The 16,581-nt window shown below is 45.1% G+C and overlaps 1 protein-coding gene across 8 annotated transcripts in view; it reads right to left on the bottom strand.

The window, feature by feature from the left end:
• The window catches only part of PCDH9 (protocadherin 9), a 950,858-nt gene that overhangs the window by 886,126 nt on the left and 48,151 nt on the right, over nucleotides 1-16,581 (bottom strand). The window lies entirely within an intron of this gene.

Raw genomic sequence — 16,581 nt, 5'->3', positions numbered from 1 at the left:
ACAAGGTCTGAGCTGGATTTAACCATGAACCTTTTAAGCCCTAAACAGTCTGGGACTGATATATCTGCAGGATTGCCTTTTCTACTATGCCCCCCCCCAAAAAAAAAGCATTGAGGTCATCAGACCTAAATCTACTTAGGATCCCCAGTTCAAAAGAAGTGAGGTTGGCCTCAACCAATCTCTTGGCCTTTTTGGCCCTGGCCCCAGCCTGGTGGAACATTCTGCCAAAAGAGATCAGGGACCTGTGGGACCTAAGCCAGTTCCACAGGGCCTGCACGACCACGCCTGGGGTGGAACTTAAGTGGAACAGCAAGAAGTGCTGGCCTGTCTGCTCAGGTAGAAAGCCAAGCCCCCCCCCCCACACACACACACAAATTCTACTGAATGGGGCTGATTCAATGTACTATATAAATGTTTTAATGATTATACTGTTTTTATAGAATTCTGATTGTTTTATTCCATGTTACTACCCTGAGCTGCCAGGAAGGTAGACTAAATTTGTTGTTGTTGTTGTTGTCGTCGTCATCATCATCATCATCATCATCAAATACAGGGATGCTCAGTACAGGGTACATTATGAGACCCTGATGTTGTGCCCACTGGAGCCCTGGTCCCCTCCCAACATCTTTTCTGGTGCCCTCCAAGTTTTTGTAGAAAGTGGGAAAGGTCAGGTAGGGCTTTTGATAGGCTATTGCAAATATGATAGGCTGTGCAGGTTTTTGGAAGTGTTGCTTTGGCATGTCACCATCATCCACTCAGTGACGACCTTTGTGTTGTGGTGGTTGCCATGGCCAAAGCAGGGTTTTTAAAGACCTGCACAGCCAAACAAGTTCCCAATGGCCAACCAGAAGCCCTACAGGGCAAAAGCTCCACTTGGCCCTCCTCACTTTGTGAAAACATTTAGCGGGCACCAGAAAACTTGCTGAAGACATAAGCCCATGAAGCTGCCTTCCACTGAATCAGATCCTTGGTCCACCAAAGTCAGTATCGTCAACTCAGCCTGACAGCAGCTTCCCAGGGTCTCAGACATTACCTGATGCCAGATCATTTAACTGGTGGTCCTGGGGACTGATCCAGGGACCTTCTGCTTGCCAAGCGAATGCTCTACTACTGAGTCACGGCCCATCATGGACCACATTGGGGACCCCACTCTGTGCTACCCGTTTTCTCATACAGTACTTTTTATGAGAAAACCATTGCTTATCCTTTTGTGCCCAGGTGAGAACACCTCCCCAACTCTATAGGTAGCCCCTTATCTTTAAATCACAGAATGATATTTTGTGAGAACAAAGGCATTCCCATTTCCCAGACACCAGAGGCACGGAGAGCAATAATAGCCGCATAATGCCATAATGCAACATGACATCCCGCTTCCCCATAAATTCCCCATTTAAAAGTTCTAGTGTGTGTATCTAGTCAGGGGCTGCCAAGCTGCATTCTCTTTTCCCCTCTGCCATAGTGTGACAAAAGTCTGTTTCATGCTGCCTGCAAGGAAGAAAAGAAAACCTTCCTTATGAAATGCAAAGTGAGCAAATGAGAACAAAGAGGATCAGGTTCCTGCGATAAATCAGCTCCATGCTCCCGATCTGGGAGAAGCCATCGTCAAAGATGAACACTTTTGACTTCCATTCTTACGAAGCACACTCTGGCAAGACAACAGCTGCCGGTAAATGCCCTATCAGTTCAGAATATTCTACCACACACATTGCTGCCCACAAATGTTAAAGTGTTCTCGTGGGTTGAAAAAAAAAACGGTCTTCTAAAAATGAGCATCATGTATTTATATGCAATATTTCATTCTGCCTTCCTTCCAAAGGAACACGAAGCCAGGAAACTGTCTTAGACCCAATCAAGCCCTTGGTCCATCCAAGTCAGATCTCTAGGGCTGCCTTTTTCAACCTTTTGACTATGGAGGTACCAGGAAGTAGGGATGCATGCTCCAGCGCGATTTGGCAGCTTCGGCAATTGCAATAACCCGAAGCAGCCAGCACTGTGGAGGGGAGGAGCAGCACCGGCGGTGACGCACCACCTAGCGCCAGCGTACCACCCGGTGCCAGCCTGTGTGCGGGCTCTGGCTGGCGCACCACCACCAGTGCTGCCCCTCTTCTCTGTGGAGCTAGCCACCTCGGGCTTCAGTGATCACCAAAGTGGTCAAACCGCGCCAGAGTGCGTAACCCTACCAGGAAGTGATGTCAGCTGACTGTGCCTCTGCGCCACACACACCCAGAAGTGAGAGAAACCTAGGGTGGCAAAGGTTTAAATGGCTAGGGCCCCTCTGCTTCCCACCCCTTCCAAGCCCATAATTTGCCACTTTGGCAGGGGGGGGGTGGATCAACCTGTCTGAATAAGGGTGGAAATTAAACAAAAATTAAACCCTTTTTGTTTCCACAGGGTGGGAGGGCTCTCCCTAGCCGCCATTTTTAAAAACCTCATGCCATGATACCATTGAGGGACCTTCACAATTACCATCTGGTACCTCAGTACCATGGTTGGGAAACCCTGCTCTTTGGTCTCAGGAAGAGGTCTGTCACATCATCCATGATCTGGATCTTTTTAAACTGGAGATGCTGGGGACTGAACTTGGGACCTTCAACATGCCAAGCAGATGCTCTACCACCAAGCCACAGCCACTCCCCTATGTCCTCAAGGCATAGGGCTGGACCCTGCAAATGTCTTCTGTTATAACAACATAAGGATCCTTTCCTTGATGCATTAGGTTCTCTTATCCCAGGTGGGATTCCCAGAGATCTCAAAGCCTTATTTTGGTGATTGGCAACTCCCATCATTGGTCAAAGACCAAATTCTGCAGCATCGACTTCCCTCCATACTAAATGTCATTACTGAGTATTCTTGATGGACAATTGCCCAACCACCTGTGGACTCAACTGAGGTTACCACCACCTAGCCTACTTCTATCTCGTTTTAACTGGTTAACCATTACCTAAAATAACACAGATAATGTATCCTGTTAAGAAGCTTGCCAAATGAGAAGACGAGGAAAAAAATCAGGTCCTCCCGAGGGCCCGTATTGCTGGGCACATCCCCATAATTTACCTTTATACAATGTTTGTGTTTAACTGGGTGGGGGAAAGGGAGGTCAGCAATCCTGATTTTTAGCAATCAGTCAGCAATCCTGATTTTTAATGCTTTAGTTCTGGGTAAAATTCTTCTTACCATGCTGGCGGCTGCCAAGATTTTGCAGAAACATACTTTCCATTCCTGTTTTATGGAAGATTGTTTTGAATCCAAAGGGGCAGAAAACTCTTTTTTTGGGGGGGGTCGTCTTTTTTCTTCAGTGTTTAGGACTTCCTCTGACACAGAGGATCCGACCATAAGAAGAGCCCTGATGGATCAGACCAGTAGTCCACCTAGCCCAATGTCCTGCTTCACCCAGTGACCCACCAGTTCCTCTAGAAGTCCAAGAACAGGGCATAGAGGTTGAGGCCCTCATAAGACCATAAGAACAGCACTACTGAATCAGATTGGTAGTCCATCTAGTCCAGCATCCTGATCAACCAGTTTCTCTGGACAGCCAACAAGAGGGAATAGAGGTCAAGATCTTCATAAGAATATCATAAGAGCCCTGCTGGATCAGATCAGTAGTGCATCTAGTCCAGCATCCTGCCTCACCTAGTGACCTATCATTTCCTCTGGAAGGCCAACAGCAGGACATAAGACCATAATAAGAGCCCTGTTGATTCAGACTGGTTGTCCGTCTAGTCCAGGATCCTGGATTGTATAATGGTGGCTGACCAGTTGCTTTGGATGGCCAACAACATGCTCCGGGTTTCATGTTTATTGACTCTGAATGTGGGGGTCTCCCTCAGTCACCATGGCTAGTAGCCATTGATAGACATAAGAAGAATCTAAGAAGTGTTCCTTGCACACTTGAAACCTCGTTGGGCTCCTCTGGTTTAAAGAGCACTCAACTTCTCCCAGATGTGCTGATTTTGCAAAGTAACACTCTCATCTATAGCTGCTCTCTACAAATCCCTTGTACACTTACATCGGGTGAGTTGAATGACTACATCCAATACCAAAAAAACTAGACCCTTGATTCCCCTATATTCCTTGTTCTGTGAATCTATCTAAAACCCTGCTGTGCTCTTTTACGAGTACTTCAGATGAACATTATGCCTGACACCATCAATGTACCTGTTAAATCTCTGTTTCAGCTACAATGTGGGTGTGCGAATCCCACACTTCCATACAGCCCCAGAGATAGCTTGCCTTAAATAGCTGTCTTTCTTTTCTTATCCTCCTTTGGCAACACACACACTAATTGTTTTAGAGCTTGTTCCATTTTGAAGCTCAGAGAGAGTGACCAAGCCACAATATTTTGAGCACAAGTCCATACAACTCATGACTCAGCAACAGCTCTCAAGTTGTATTTCGGGGGCTCCTGAGTGCTAAGCTATATATTAGAGACAGACAAGGACCCCAGGAGGTTTATCTAGACAAGTTGGGTCACCATGCTTGACTGGTAGACCATGTCCATGGACCCTGGCTGTTCACATATTTCCAGATCTTGAAAGTAAAATAGGAGTGAATGCATCTGAGATTCCATGACTCTATGAAAGAAGCTAATTATATGATAACGTTTCCCATGAAACTGAGCCTATACTTCGATACAAGCTTTAGCACAGGGTATCGACAAATTAATAATTCACTGTAATGACCATTTACATATTTGACATTTGTCACACACATCCTACCAAGTAGAGAAGAAGTTGCACCTGTTTGAATTATAAGAAAGGGAGAGACAAAAAGTCCAAGTTCACATGCCCACTGTAGAAAATATGATTAGGGAAATGGTTGTCACCCAAAGTCTCTGAATTATACCTTTACTAAGTACTGCCTAAATATTTTGTGTAGATAATAAACAATGGCAAGTATAGCCTATCAGCCTTGTATGGCAGGCAACCTTGTTCCCGATAACCTTGGGACTGTTAGACATTTAACAGAGTGTTCCTCAAGCATCTGGAAGCCCACTATACCCAGGGGACTTTTGTACGCGTCTTCCACGAGCCCTGAACCTGATGAAGAAGAGAATGGTAATACACAGCTGAACTTCAAGGTGGCTCTCGTCCAAAGCAAAATTACCTGCTGAGGGCTTTGCTAGAACTCAGTGTAGGACCAGGCTCACTCAAACTAGCAGAAGAAAGAGCGCTGATTGTCAAAGAAGTTTTCTCTCCTTGAACCTCCCAGCAGTGCTATATACAACCAACCCCTAACCCTAACCCAACCCAAAGCCTATATACTCAGAAGTAAATCCCACTGGGTTTAACAGGACTTACTCTGATCAATGTGCTCAAGGACCACTGCTGGAGTGTGCTATTTCTGTGCACTACATTTAGAACGCTTACTGATACCGAGTGAAATACGGACAAACCGAGAATGGCCAGATCTCGTTGTAATCAGGTGGACTGGCTTATGCCATTAATGGGACTAAAACTCCTGTTCAAAGAAGAATGTGCAACCCATGACCTGCACCTGGGTATATGCCAAGGTCAGTCACCATTAGGGCTGTAATTGGAATCCTTTCGACCCTGTGAAAAGACCTCCTTTTTCCAGAGATTGTTTGGGAAAGTGGATCAGGGATAAGAATAGTCTTCATTCCTCCCCATCCATGTTTTGCCAAGAGAAGGGAGGAAGACCAAACTGACAATCTTGGTGCCGATTACCACATGGACAATGCCATTCTAACCAGAGTTACACTCTTCCATGTTCATTGATGCCAGTGGGCATGGAAGGTAATAGCTTTGCTTAAGATAGTGGTATAAATGGGCCACTCAGGGCCAAACCAGACATGCTGTTTTTTAAAGAGTTGGATCCAGGTTCTGCAGACCCAGCTTGATTCCCCGTAGCAGCTGTGGGAAGTGAGTGTTAAAAAATAAAGCCTGTTTGGACTCAGAATGCCACCAACAGGGATTATTCTGTGCACTCGGAGCAGCAAAATTGGGGACATTCTAGCCCTTTGCTTGGGGAAAGGCAGAGATCTTTCCTCTGCTTGCAGTGACATTCCAAGCCCAAACAGGTGCTCCTTTCGTCTTTAACTACCATTCCCTGCAGTTGGTCTGTGGCAGCATGGAACCCAAGTCCTAATTCTTTTAATAAGCCCACAAATCTAGTTTGGTCTTAAGGAGTACATCCCTAGTGCGGCCTATCAAGCGGTTCCTTCACTCCTGTCCTTGAAGCCGTTTGGCCAACTAATGATTGGTTAAGAATATCCATGCTGGAGAAGACTCTTGCGAGTCCCTTGGACTGCAAGGTGAACAAACCGGTCAGTCCTAGAGGAGATCAGCCCTGCCTGCTCCTTAGAAGGCCAGATTCTGAAGATGAAACTCAAATACTTTGGCCACCTCATGAGAAGGAAGGACTCCCTGGAGAAGAGCCTAATGCTGGGAGCGATCAAGGGCAAAAGAAGAAGGGGACGACAGAGAATGAGGTGGCTGGATGGAGTCACTGAAGCAGTAGGTGCAAACTTAAATGGACTCCGGGGAACGGTAGAGGACAGGAAGGCCTGGAGGATCATTGTCCATGGGGTCGCGATGGGTCGGACATGACTTTGCACCTAACAACAACAACAAAGATTATCCATGTGACCAATCTGGGAAACAGTGCCCTTCCTCTCTAACTAAGCTACAGTTGGCTGATTGGTTGGGCTGGGCAACAGATCAGTGGGAAACAAGGAAAAAAACAGCAAAGGGCACCTGCAAGGCTAAAATCAAAGGGGGAAGTAATCTACCATGTCACAATGTTTGCCCATAAAATATATATGGCTGGATAGTCAGCACAACCCTGTTCAACAAATATAGAATGATAATCTGACTTGGAAACAAAACAAAGCAAAAACATCCTTCCTTTTAGAGCCCAACAACTTGGGACGGCCAAACTGTGGCTCTCCAGATGTCCATAGACTACAGTTTCCATGAGTCCCTGCCAGCACATACTAGCAAGGGCTCGTGGGAATTGTAGTCCATGGAAATCTGAAGGGCCACAGTTTGGCCACCCTGACCTCCACAAGAGGGCTACCAGATCTGGATTGGGAAATATCTGGAGGGTTTTTTTGGGGTGGCAGGGAGCCCAAGGAGGATGGGAGTGGAGGAGAGGAAGTACTTGTAAGTGGGATGTAATACCACAGAGTCCACCTTCCCAAACAGCCATTTTCTGACCTGTCACCTGGAGATCCGCCATAACAGCCAGAGATGCCCAGCCACCACCTGGAGGTTAGCAACCCTGCCTAACAACAATTATGTAAGGTAGGTTAAACCGAGAGGAATTTGCCCAAGGTCATTCTTTTGTGGTTGTTGCCAAAACAATATTCATTTCTATTAAAATAAGGGCTAGATCATCCACACGTGCCCACGATTGCCCTGGTGGCCACCGAGACCGTTCCTTGCACCCACCAAGTGTTTTAGAAAATAAGTGGGGCTAGGCAGGATTTTCACTCAGGAGGGCTATTGATTGGCCACTGAAGATCTGATTGTGCAGATTTTTTTAAATGTCTTTGGTAGCAGCTGCCATTACAGCACAAGTACTGTCACTGTCTTCAGGTAAGCTGTGTATATGCAAGAAAATATTTTTGAACACCGTTTTTTTGCATTTTAAAACAGCGTTTGCTGGCAGGGACTCATGGGGATTGTAGTCCATGAACATCTGGAGGACCACAGGTTGACTACCCTGTTTTAAAAGGCATCCTGTGAAGCAGAACTTCTGGCTGAAATGCAAAAGTGTTGCTTTTAGAGTTATGCACAACCCCATTCTCTGACATCGTGTGCTTGGCTCCAACTCCTGCAGTGGCCATTTTGTGGCGGCACCAACTGCCCTGTGTCAGAATTCCAAAGATGCCCGTGAGCTTGAAAACTTTCCGGGCCTCTATCCTACTCGCTCAGATTCTTGAAACCCTTGTTTTGTATAAAATATACCATACATGGCTATATGGGCTCAAAGCTTTCTTCCACATCATGAACCAAACCAGCCCCGACCATCATCGTGGAGCTATTAAGGCACTTTAAAATCTTCCCAGCTCCTCCTCTCAGTAGGCACCACGTCACATCAGCAGCTTGCGTGATGGTGGAGACCCACTTGAATGTCTGGAAGGGGGAGGTGAACATGCTTGCATGAATAGCGCTGGGACATGGTGCCTGTCAAAATGTTTGAACTGTCTCAGATGTTCCTTCTTACAAGCGGCTGCATCATCAGGGCTGCTTCACGTGGAAGGTTTTAGAATGCATGAACCAGCCCTCCCAAATGCTGAGAAAACAAATGGTGGGAAATCAAGAAAACAGGTCAACCTGTCTTGATGTGCGTGTGGGTCCCTGGACTGTACACATGGCAGACGATTAAGGACCACTGGGTTTACTGATCTAAGATCATGCCAGCATTCTCCTCTTTCTTTTTTGGTGGGTCACGATGGGTTTTTGGGTTTTTTTTCTGGGTTACGATGACCTATGAACTTCGAGGAATTTCAGGTCACAAATCTTTGCCTTCTCTAGTAAAAGGTGCCCCAGGAGTCAGGATTTGTCTAGTTCAGCCTGGCAGGTTTCCAGATATAAACCGAGACTGAGTGTTCATTCATTGTACAACACTCCATATTTATATCACCTTGACACCAAGGCTATCTTACGCATTCAATGGAGGAGAAGCATGGTTAGAACTCCCCAGGGTAACGCTGGCATTTCAGTTTCGTCACAAAAATTCAAGACAAAGCTTCAACACCGTAAAAAACAACTTCTGAAACTTTATTGTGAATTTCTTTTTTTTTCAAAGTACATTTAGCAAATGATCATTTTTTCCCTCAAAATCCTCAATTAAAAAATAAAGCTGAAAGGAGTTCACAGAGTAGTAATTGAAGCATAGTTAAGTTTCAGTACAGACTTTTTAAAGTCACATCATATAAATATATACACAATTAATACAAGTGCAATAACCTTGCAGTTACATTAGGTATATATTATATATCGTAAATAAATAGTAGGGATTTTTGACTTGACAGGAATGAAAGGCATACTGTTTTACAATTGAACACTAACAAAATTATGATAAAAATGGAATGCAATACAGTTTGTAAATACAGCCATTTGAATATTTTTATAGTTTCTTATGCAATTAAACTGAAATTATAGTGTACAAAAAAATTCCATTTGAAAAAGGTCAGGATTATTTATTTATTCTACCAGCCTTGCAAATAAATCCAGAAAAGTTACTAGTTCATGTAGGGCTACCTGTTGGGGGGGGGGTGTCCTTATTTTAAACATTCTGGGATTAAAAGATGGGGTGGGGGCAACATTTATAAAACTTCTCTGCCTGATCACCTAAAAGCAACCCCCCCCCCTTTTTTTTTTATATTGGGATGAGGCAACTGGGTATTTGCAAGCCTGGTTTTCACCATCTACCACTGTTCGAATTAAAGCATTACTTAGCTGTACATGTACTCAGTGAATGTCCAGTTAACAGAGTGGTTCATATGGAACAGACAAGAGTATCTCGGATAAATGCATAGAATCTTCTTATCTAAACTACTTATATGATAAATACATAGCAACAGGCCCGAGACCCTAAAATAGAATTTTGCAGCTGCTTCTTGTACAAGAGCATGTCAAGGAAGTGTATTTGTTAACCAGTTAGATGACCATGCGCAAAGCTTCAGTAAAACATTGTCTACTGGTACATAGAAGGGGGAGAGATTCCCCTTTACAGGTAATTATTATTGATGCACCTGTTGAGATCATATTATAAATCCACAGTGTCCATGTCATACATACATAACAGAGTAATATTTCATTATTGTGCCTAGTAACTACTGAGGGATAATAACCATTGAATAGTAATTGCATGGGCAATGTTCACGTCAAGTGGCTAATGCTGTACTTTCGTGGCACCATGATCTTCTAATCAGAAGCCGTGTGACTCTTACCCAGTCACCAACAGAGAGAGAGGAGTTCCTCTCCCAGCCTAAAAGCCTTGATTGGGTAAATAAGCAAAGAGTCTCTGGCCCCATCATCCAATCAGGGTCCTGCATGGTCCCCTCCACTTCTCCCTGATCCAGCCACAGACACCAGTGTGCAGGAGCAGTTTAAGGAGTTGCGGGACCTTTAGCACCAGAGCGAGTTTAAGGACTCACAGGGACCTAGCAGAGTATAATTGTGGTGGGAGCAGACAGGCTGGGGGGCAGAGGGTCCCCCCACAGTGGAAAGAGGTGTCACTCCGAGTGACCTAAATGAGGGGAAAGGGGGCAGGTGAGAGACTACATCCCAGACTCATGGGGGGGAAGGCACTGTGCTGGGCCCCTGGAAGTGCGGGGCCCGTAATACGTGCTATATGTGCTACATGGATAAACTGGCCCTGCCTGTGCCCAGAAAACATCCATTTGTCAACGCAGCCAACATGGATGTAGATGAAGCTCTTGATGACTGTATTTATTGCAGCCTCACTGAACTGGCCCAATGCACTTCACTTAGAGGCTTTCAATCTATGAGAACCACCATCCTTAAGGTGCTGAATACTCAAGTCTGCATATGTGGAGTGAGCAGAGCTACTGCGTTTCACATTTTCTGCTAAGAGACCTACAGACACCTCTTTAAATCATGACCTCTTCCCCATTCCTTGTTTAAAGCATTAATTCACCAAGCTCTGGTGCTTATACTAGATGCATTAGGGCCCAAGTAAATGGGATGCAGGAAAAAAGAAGACGAAAAAGATGAAGATGGTGAACTCTTCCATCAGGCCTACAGTTGAGGCTGGAAAATAATACTGAAATTCTGGCCTCCCCGCCTAAAGCATTAATTGTATTTCTACCAAACTTGATCACTGAACTTGTATGCATTAGTCTCTCATACTACAGAGAGGGTGGTTGCCTTTGGAATGATTTGATTTTAAAACTAGTATCCAAATTAATTTATGATTTCAATATTAGAGATTATTACATGATTATGTTGTCTTAATTTTTTTTTTGTTCATATGTTTTATTGTTACTTGCCCTGAGCTTTTGTAAAAGGGCAGGTTCTAAATAATTTAAATTATTATTATTATATCATCATTATTTTCAAATGGAAGCAAGACTGTCCAGTGGTGTTACTGGAAGTTTCATTTTGTCCCTTGGTGTAAATCCCTCATCCTAGCTCCTATCAGCCCCATCTCAGTTATGGCTGCCAGCTCTGGGTTGGGAAATACCTGGAGATTTTGGGGGTAGAGCCTGGGGTGGGTGGGATTGGAGAGAGATGGAGCCTCTATGCTATGATGCCATAAAGCAGGGGTAGTCAAACTGCGGCCCTCCAGAGGTCCATGGACTACAATCCCCATGAGCCCCTGCCAGCTTTCGCTGGCAGGGGCTCATGGGAATTGTAGTCCATGGACCTCTGGAGGGCCGCAGTTTGACTACCCCTGCCATAAAGTCTACACTCCAAAGTAGGTTTGTGCACGGCAAAACCCTACTCCAAAGCAGGTATTTTCTGCAGGGAAGCTGATCTTGATCATCTGGGGATGAATAATACCAGGAGATTTCCAGGTGCCCCCTGAAGATAGACAACCCAAATGTGACTACTGGTTCTCTGGCCAAATATGAAGCAGCCTGTGTCTGTTGTATAATAAGGGCTGCCAGCTCTGGGTTGGGAAATACCTGCTGGCTTTGGGGATGGAGCTGGGAGGGGTGGGAAGGGAGCTCAGTGGTGTATAATGCTATGGTGTCCATCCTCCTAGGCGGCCATTTTCTCCAGAGGACCTTAGTCTTGAGATGAGCTATAATTCCAGGTGATCCCAATGTCCCGCTTGGGGACTGGCATTTCGATTGGACAAAGAAGAAGAAAGAATCCCAGACTTCCTGCTTCCAGGTAAAATTAGATACAGGCTAGTCCCAGCTCTTTACCTGGCTATTTTAGAAATCAATACCAGAGAAAGGCCTTCCCTCAGGCTAGATGCTCAGCACTGCCCACAGCTGAACTGGAAGGATGTTATAGAAATATGCCCCTTTTCTCTGAGATTCTGCCCCTGTGGTTGTGGCTAGCCAGAAGCAAGTAAACACATTTTGCTACACCGTTCCATCTATAATGCTACCAGAAGCAACTTAATCCAGCCAATTTTAGACCGCTATCAATGTCTACCTTCAAAGGATAAAGTTGTGAGGCTTTTTAATGATGAAAACTGACAAACAGCTCTATGCACTGCTAAATTTTGTGTGGCTGCCATTAAATTACATGGTGGATATGCAGGGCAGAAAGTTTCCTATTCAATTTAACTGAATAACACAAGGGCTTGATATTTAGCTAATGCTGTTTTAGTGACAGGTTTTAATCATGACATGTCTTATACTTCTGATCTTAAACACCCCTTTCTGTGCAAAATTTTTTCTTTGTATTCATTCGATAGTCTAATCGTGTATTAAACATTGATCTGAACAACTGTAAATAAAATTTGACTATGAAGACAGAAAAAAACACTGCCCTGTGGATCTTCTACATCACACATAGCCCAGAACTGAAAAACAGCAAAGGATGGCTTGGTTTACATGGAACATTTGAACCAATGGAAGGAGGGAGTAATTTTTGCCCACATCATCTGCACCCTAGTCCCTCTAGTCCCCCTTCCCCTGCCCCTAGCTTGTTTAGGGCCACAGTGGGAGGTGCAAGGAGAAAATGGTGGAAATCCATTTTGACAGTGGAGATTTACCTCAGGATCCACACCATTGTGCTTGCTGTCCCCATGTTCACAACGTCATCGAAAGACACAGCTTTGGCTCTCCTCCCTGATTCTGGTCTTCTCTCTTTCTTGATAAATTTTAATCAGATTATTTTAACGTTTTAAATGTTTTAAATTGTTTAAGTGTTTTAATGGATTTTTTTACAATGTCCACTGCATTGGGGGACCCCGATTGGGGGAAAGGGTGGCATAGATATTATGATTATGATGATAATAGCAACAGCTGTCAGTTGTGGGTATTCTGGGCTATGTGGCCGTGGTCGGGTAGCTTTGGTCACTGACGTTTTGCCAGTAACTGTGGCTGGCATTTTTAAGGATAGGACACAGCAATGCCGTGTCCAACCTCTGAAGATGCCAGCCACAGTTACTGGTGAAACATCATAGGCTTAAACTACCTAGGGTTGGGTTCGCTCCCGACGCAGCCAGCGCCGCGCCACAGCAGGGGGAGGGGAGGCGCGCGCATTGGCATGCCAGCGTGGAACTCCACACCTGCGTGTTTGCGCCCACCGACACCCGCGCCTCCCCCCCCCCACGCCATGGCACTGGCCGCATTGGAAGCGAATGACCACGTCAGGAGCGAACGGATGCTTCAGGCGCCAAAGCACCAAACCCTACTACAGACCATGGCCAAACACCCTCCAAAACGCACAACAGCCGTTGACTCTGGCCGCAAAAGCATTCAACAATTCCATAACAACAACCTCCGCATAATTTTTAAAAACCTGCTCTTTCTTATGTTGCTGTCTTGAGAAGAGTAACAAAATGAATTGCAAATAAATAAATAAATAAATAACAAATCAGAAGAGACCCTTTAGGATCTCTTTGTAAAAGCACCGCAAACAGGGTGGGGGACGACTGTGTGAAAAATCATTTGCGTCTTCTGTATCTTAAAAAAAAAAATCGGTTCCTTTTTTTTAAAGGTCATTCCCTGAACATACATGGACAAAACATCAGTGAATAAAGCTTCTAGCCTCAGCTTTACCCATTCAATGTAATGTCAAAATGTATGTCAGGTGATTTTTTAAAAAATGACTTTGCCTCCTGTGCTCTACTGTTACTTTCCCCCATCAAATGATTTTATGGAATGTGGAAAGCAGCTCTGCAGACTTGGCCTCCCTCCCTCCTTCCCTCCCTCCCTCATTGGCAACGGTGGCTTTTTCTGAGTAACAAGGCCTGTCTCTCAATCTTAGCTGATGTGTGAACACAGCTGTTTCGGGAGCCATTGTCAGCGTCCTTCTCCGCTGTTCTCGTGTCTTCTTTTGCCTCAGGGTGTGCGATGACTAACACCGCACTAGACAAGACTATCACTCAGGCGCCATCCTGTATCAACGTTCTCTCAGACAGAGCTGGGGATGTTCTATTTCTGAAGACAAGATGGACTTTCCCCAATTCTTTGCTGCTTTCTAATGGCTTGTATGGAGTGTGTCTATCTACAGCAGTGTGGTTAAAAACAACAACAACAACCCTAAAATTCTAGCGCCAGGAAAACTGAGTCCCACACACGCACACAAAAACAGTAGCGTGAAGATACTAATTGACTGGCGTGAGAGACGGGGAAGACAGACTATTCTGAGGGGAAGATTGTTAATGTGGTCTGTGCTGAAATTCTGCCTGTGTTGCTGGGCTGAGCTCTCTTCACACCTGTTCATGCAGGGTTTAGGCTTTTATAATATGGGACCATTGGGCCATGCCAGTGAATCGCTAATACAGTCAATTCCACACTGTTTACACTCAGTTATTCTTGGTTCCTGTAAGTGCTTTTAAAGCTTTTGTGATTAAGGATTAAGGTTCCTACAGTTATGTGACTCTAAAAACAGAACAAAGAAGAGACAAAACAGTTTGCCTGATAAGGTGGCAGAAGACAGAAGGCAGATAGATGACACCCTCCCAGACAGGAAAAACCTTTTCCCAATCCAACACTTGACTGGTTGTTATCTTTCTGTAGATGATACAACATGGAAGACACACTCCCTGATATCTTCCCAATATATGTCACGATGTTTAACATGCTCGTATGACTTCAGTATGTGTGCTTTTTCAGGGTTCACATTCACACAGAGGTTATATATGCACAGTGAATAAGTACATTGTTCCTGGTTCACACCACAGAGAGACCGTACATAGCAGATCGCAGTAGTGTGTACTGACATTACATGTGGTTGGTGGGCTCCTGGAACGTATGACTGTAATGTCTGAAAAGGGCTACACAGAAGAAGGTGTATTCAATTCCATACCATAAGTGAAGAAGCCACTGTGTCCGCTCTTAGACTGCTACATGAAACAAGAACCATTTGAGAACACTTTCAATTATTTTCCGGGGGATGGGGAAAGAAGGCATCAGACACTATCAGGATGGTAACTTAACCAGATAGAGGACCTCCCAGCAATGCTCCCTGCCCACCACCCTTGCACAATAAAGTGGATGGGCAAAAACAGGGGGAAAAAACAATACATGGGCATAACTTCCTTTTGGGAAACAGGAAATGACATCACAACACTACAGAATTCCAAAATCCCTATGGCTAAAGCCACAGAGATGTTTGAAATATGTAGAGCAGCACAGCACCACTTCTAGTTTCAAAATCTCTCACTCTTAGCTGATGTCGGAACACAGCTGTTTTGGGAGCCATTGCCAGTGTCTTTCTCTGCTGTTCTAGAATATTCTTTTGCCTGAGGGTGTGCGATGACTAACACAGCACCAGACAAGACCTATTACTCAGGAGCCATCCTATGTCAACGTTCTCTCAGACAGAGCTGGGGATGTTCTATTTTTGAAGACAAGATGGACTTTCCCCAATTCTTTGCTGCTTTTAATGGCAGGTATGGAGCATGCCTATCTACAGCAGTGCAATAAAAAAATTCTAGTGCCAGGAAAAACAAATCATAAAAAAAAAACAGTAGTGTGAAGAAACTAATTGACTGTCTTGAGAGAGGGGAAGTGATATCTCAGAAGTCTCTGCTTCTAAACGCTCCTGGGGATTGCAAGTCTAGACATTTGGAAGTGTTGGCAACTCTACACACTTGCAAGTATACAACGAAAAGAGCTTAAATCAGGGATTCTCAACCAGGGCTCCCTAACAGCACCCCAGGGACTCCCTCAGCCTTTCCCCTATTATTGTGCCTTAATGCAGGGGTAGTCAACCTGTGGTCCTCCAGATGTTAATGGACAACAATTCCCATGAGCTTCTGCCAGCATTTGCTGGCAGGGGCTCATGGGAATTGTAGTCCATGGACATCTGGAGGACCACAGGTTGACTACCCCTGCCTTAATGGACATGTCCATAAGCTATTCCCAGCATTGCCGTGAAAACAGGACCTGAGGGTGGTGTTCTCATGTGGTTACCGTGTCAAGGAAAGGGGGCGGAGTCTGGACATCTCCTCCTACCTGAAAACGTCTCCTTTCTCTCCACCTCCCTGTCCCAACAAGGTGCCCAAGGGATCGTTCGCTGTGTTTCTTGGTGCCATTTCCTTCTTCCCCCACAGCCAATCATCAGTCCTGGCTTCACAGTACCTCACTGGAGCAGAGGCTGCATCTGAAAAGTCCCAGGGGCATCTATTTTGTGGCTGCAGAGGCCACCCATTTGGACACAACTACTTCCATCATATGATGACAGCTGACATCCCATAATATCGAGATGGGCCCTAGACCCCTATGGATGCAACCCTTCCATCTTGGCAGCCATTTTATTTTGACACCCACTACCTGTTCTCAAAGAAGTACCCAACAGAATGAGAGACCCCTGTAGTCATTTTCACCATGGCTCTGCAGGTTCACTGGGAAGAACCTATTCAAAGAACCATGGAAATGCATGGGGCCAGCAGACTCTTTGGTCAATACAATCAGAGTCCAGTAGCACCTTTAAGACCAACAAAGATTTATTCAAG

Source organism: Paroedura picta, chromosome 6 (genome assembly GCF_049243985.1).
Source record: "Paroedura picta isolate Pp20150507F chromosome 6, Ppicta_v3.0, whole genome shotgun sequence".
Classification (NCBI taxonomy): domain Eukaryota; kingdom Metazoa; phylum Chordata; class Lepidosauria; order Squamata; family Gekkonidae; genus Paroedura; species Paroedura picta.
This window is presented reverse-complemented; position numbering and strand designations above follow the sequence as displayed.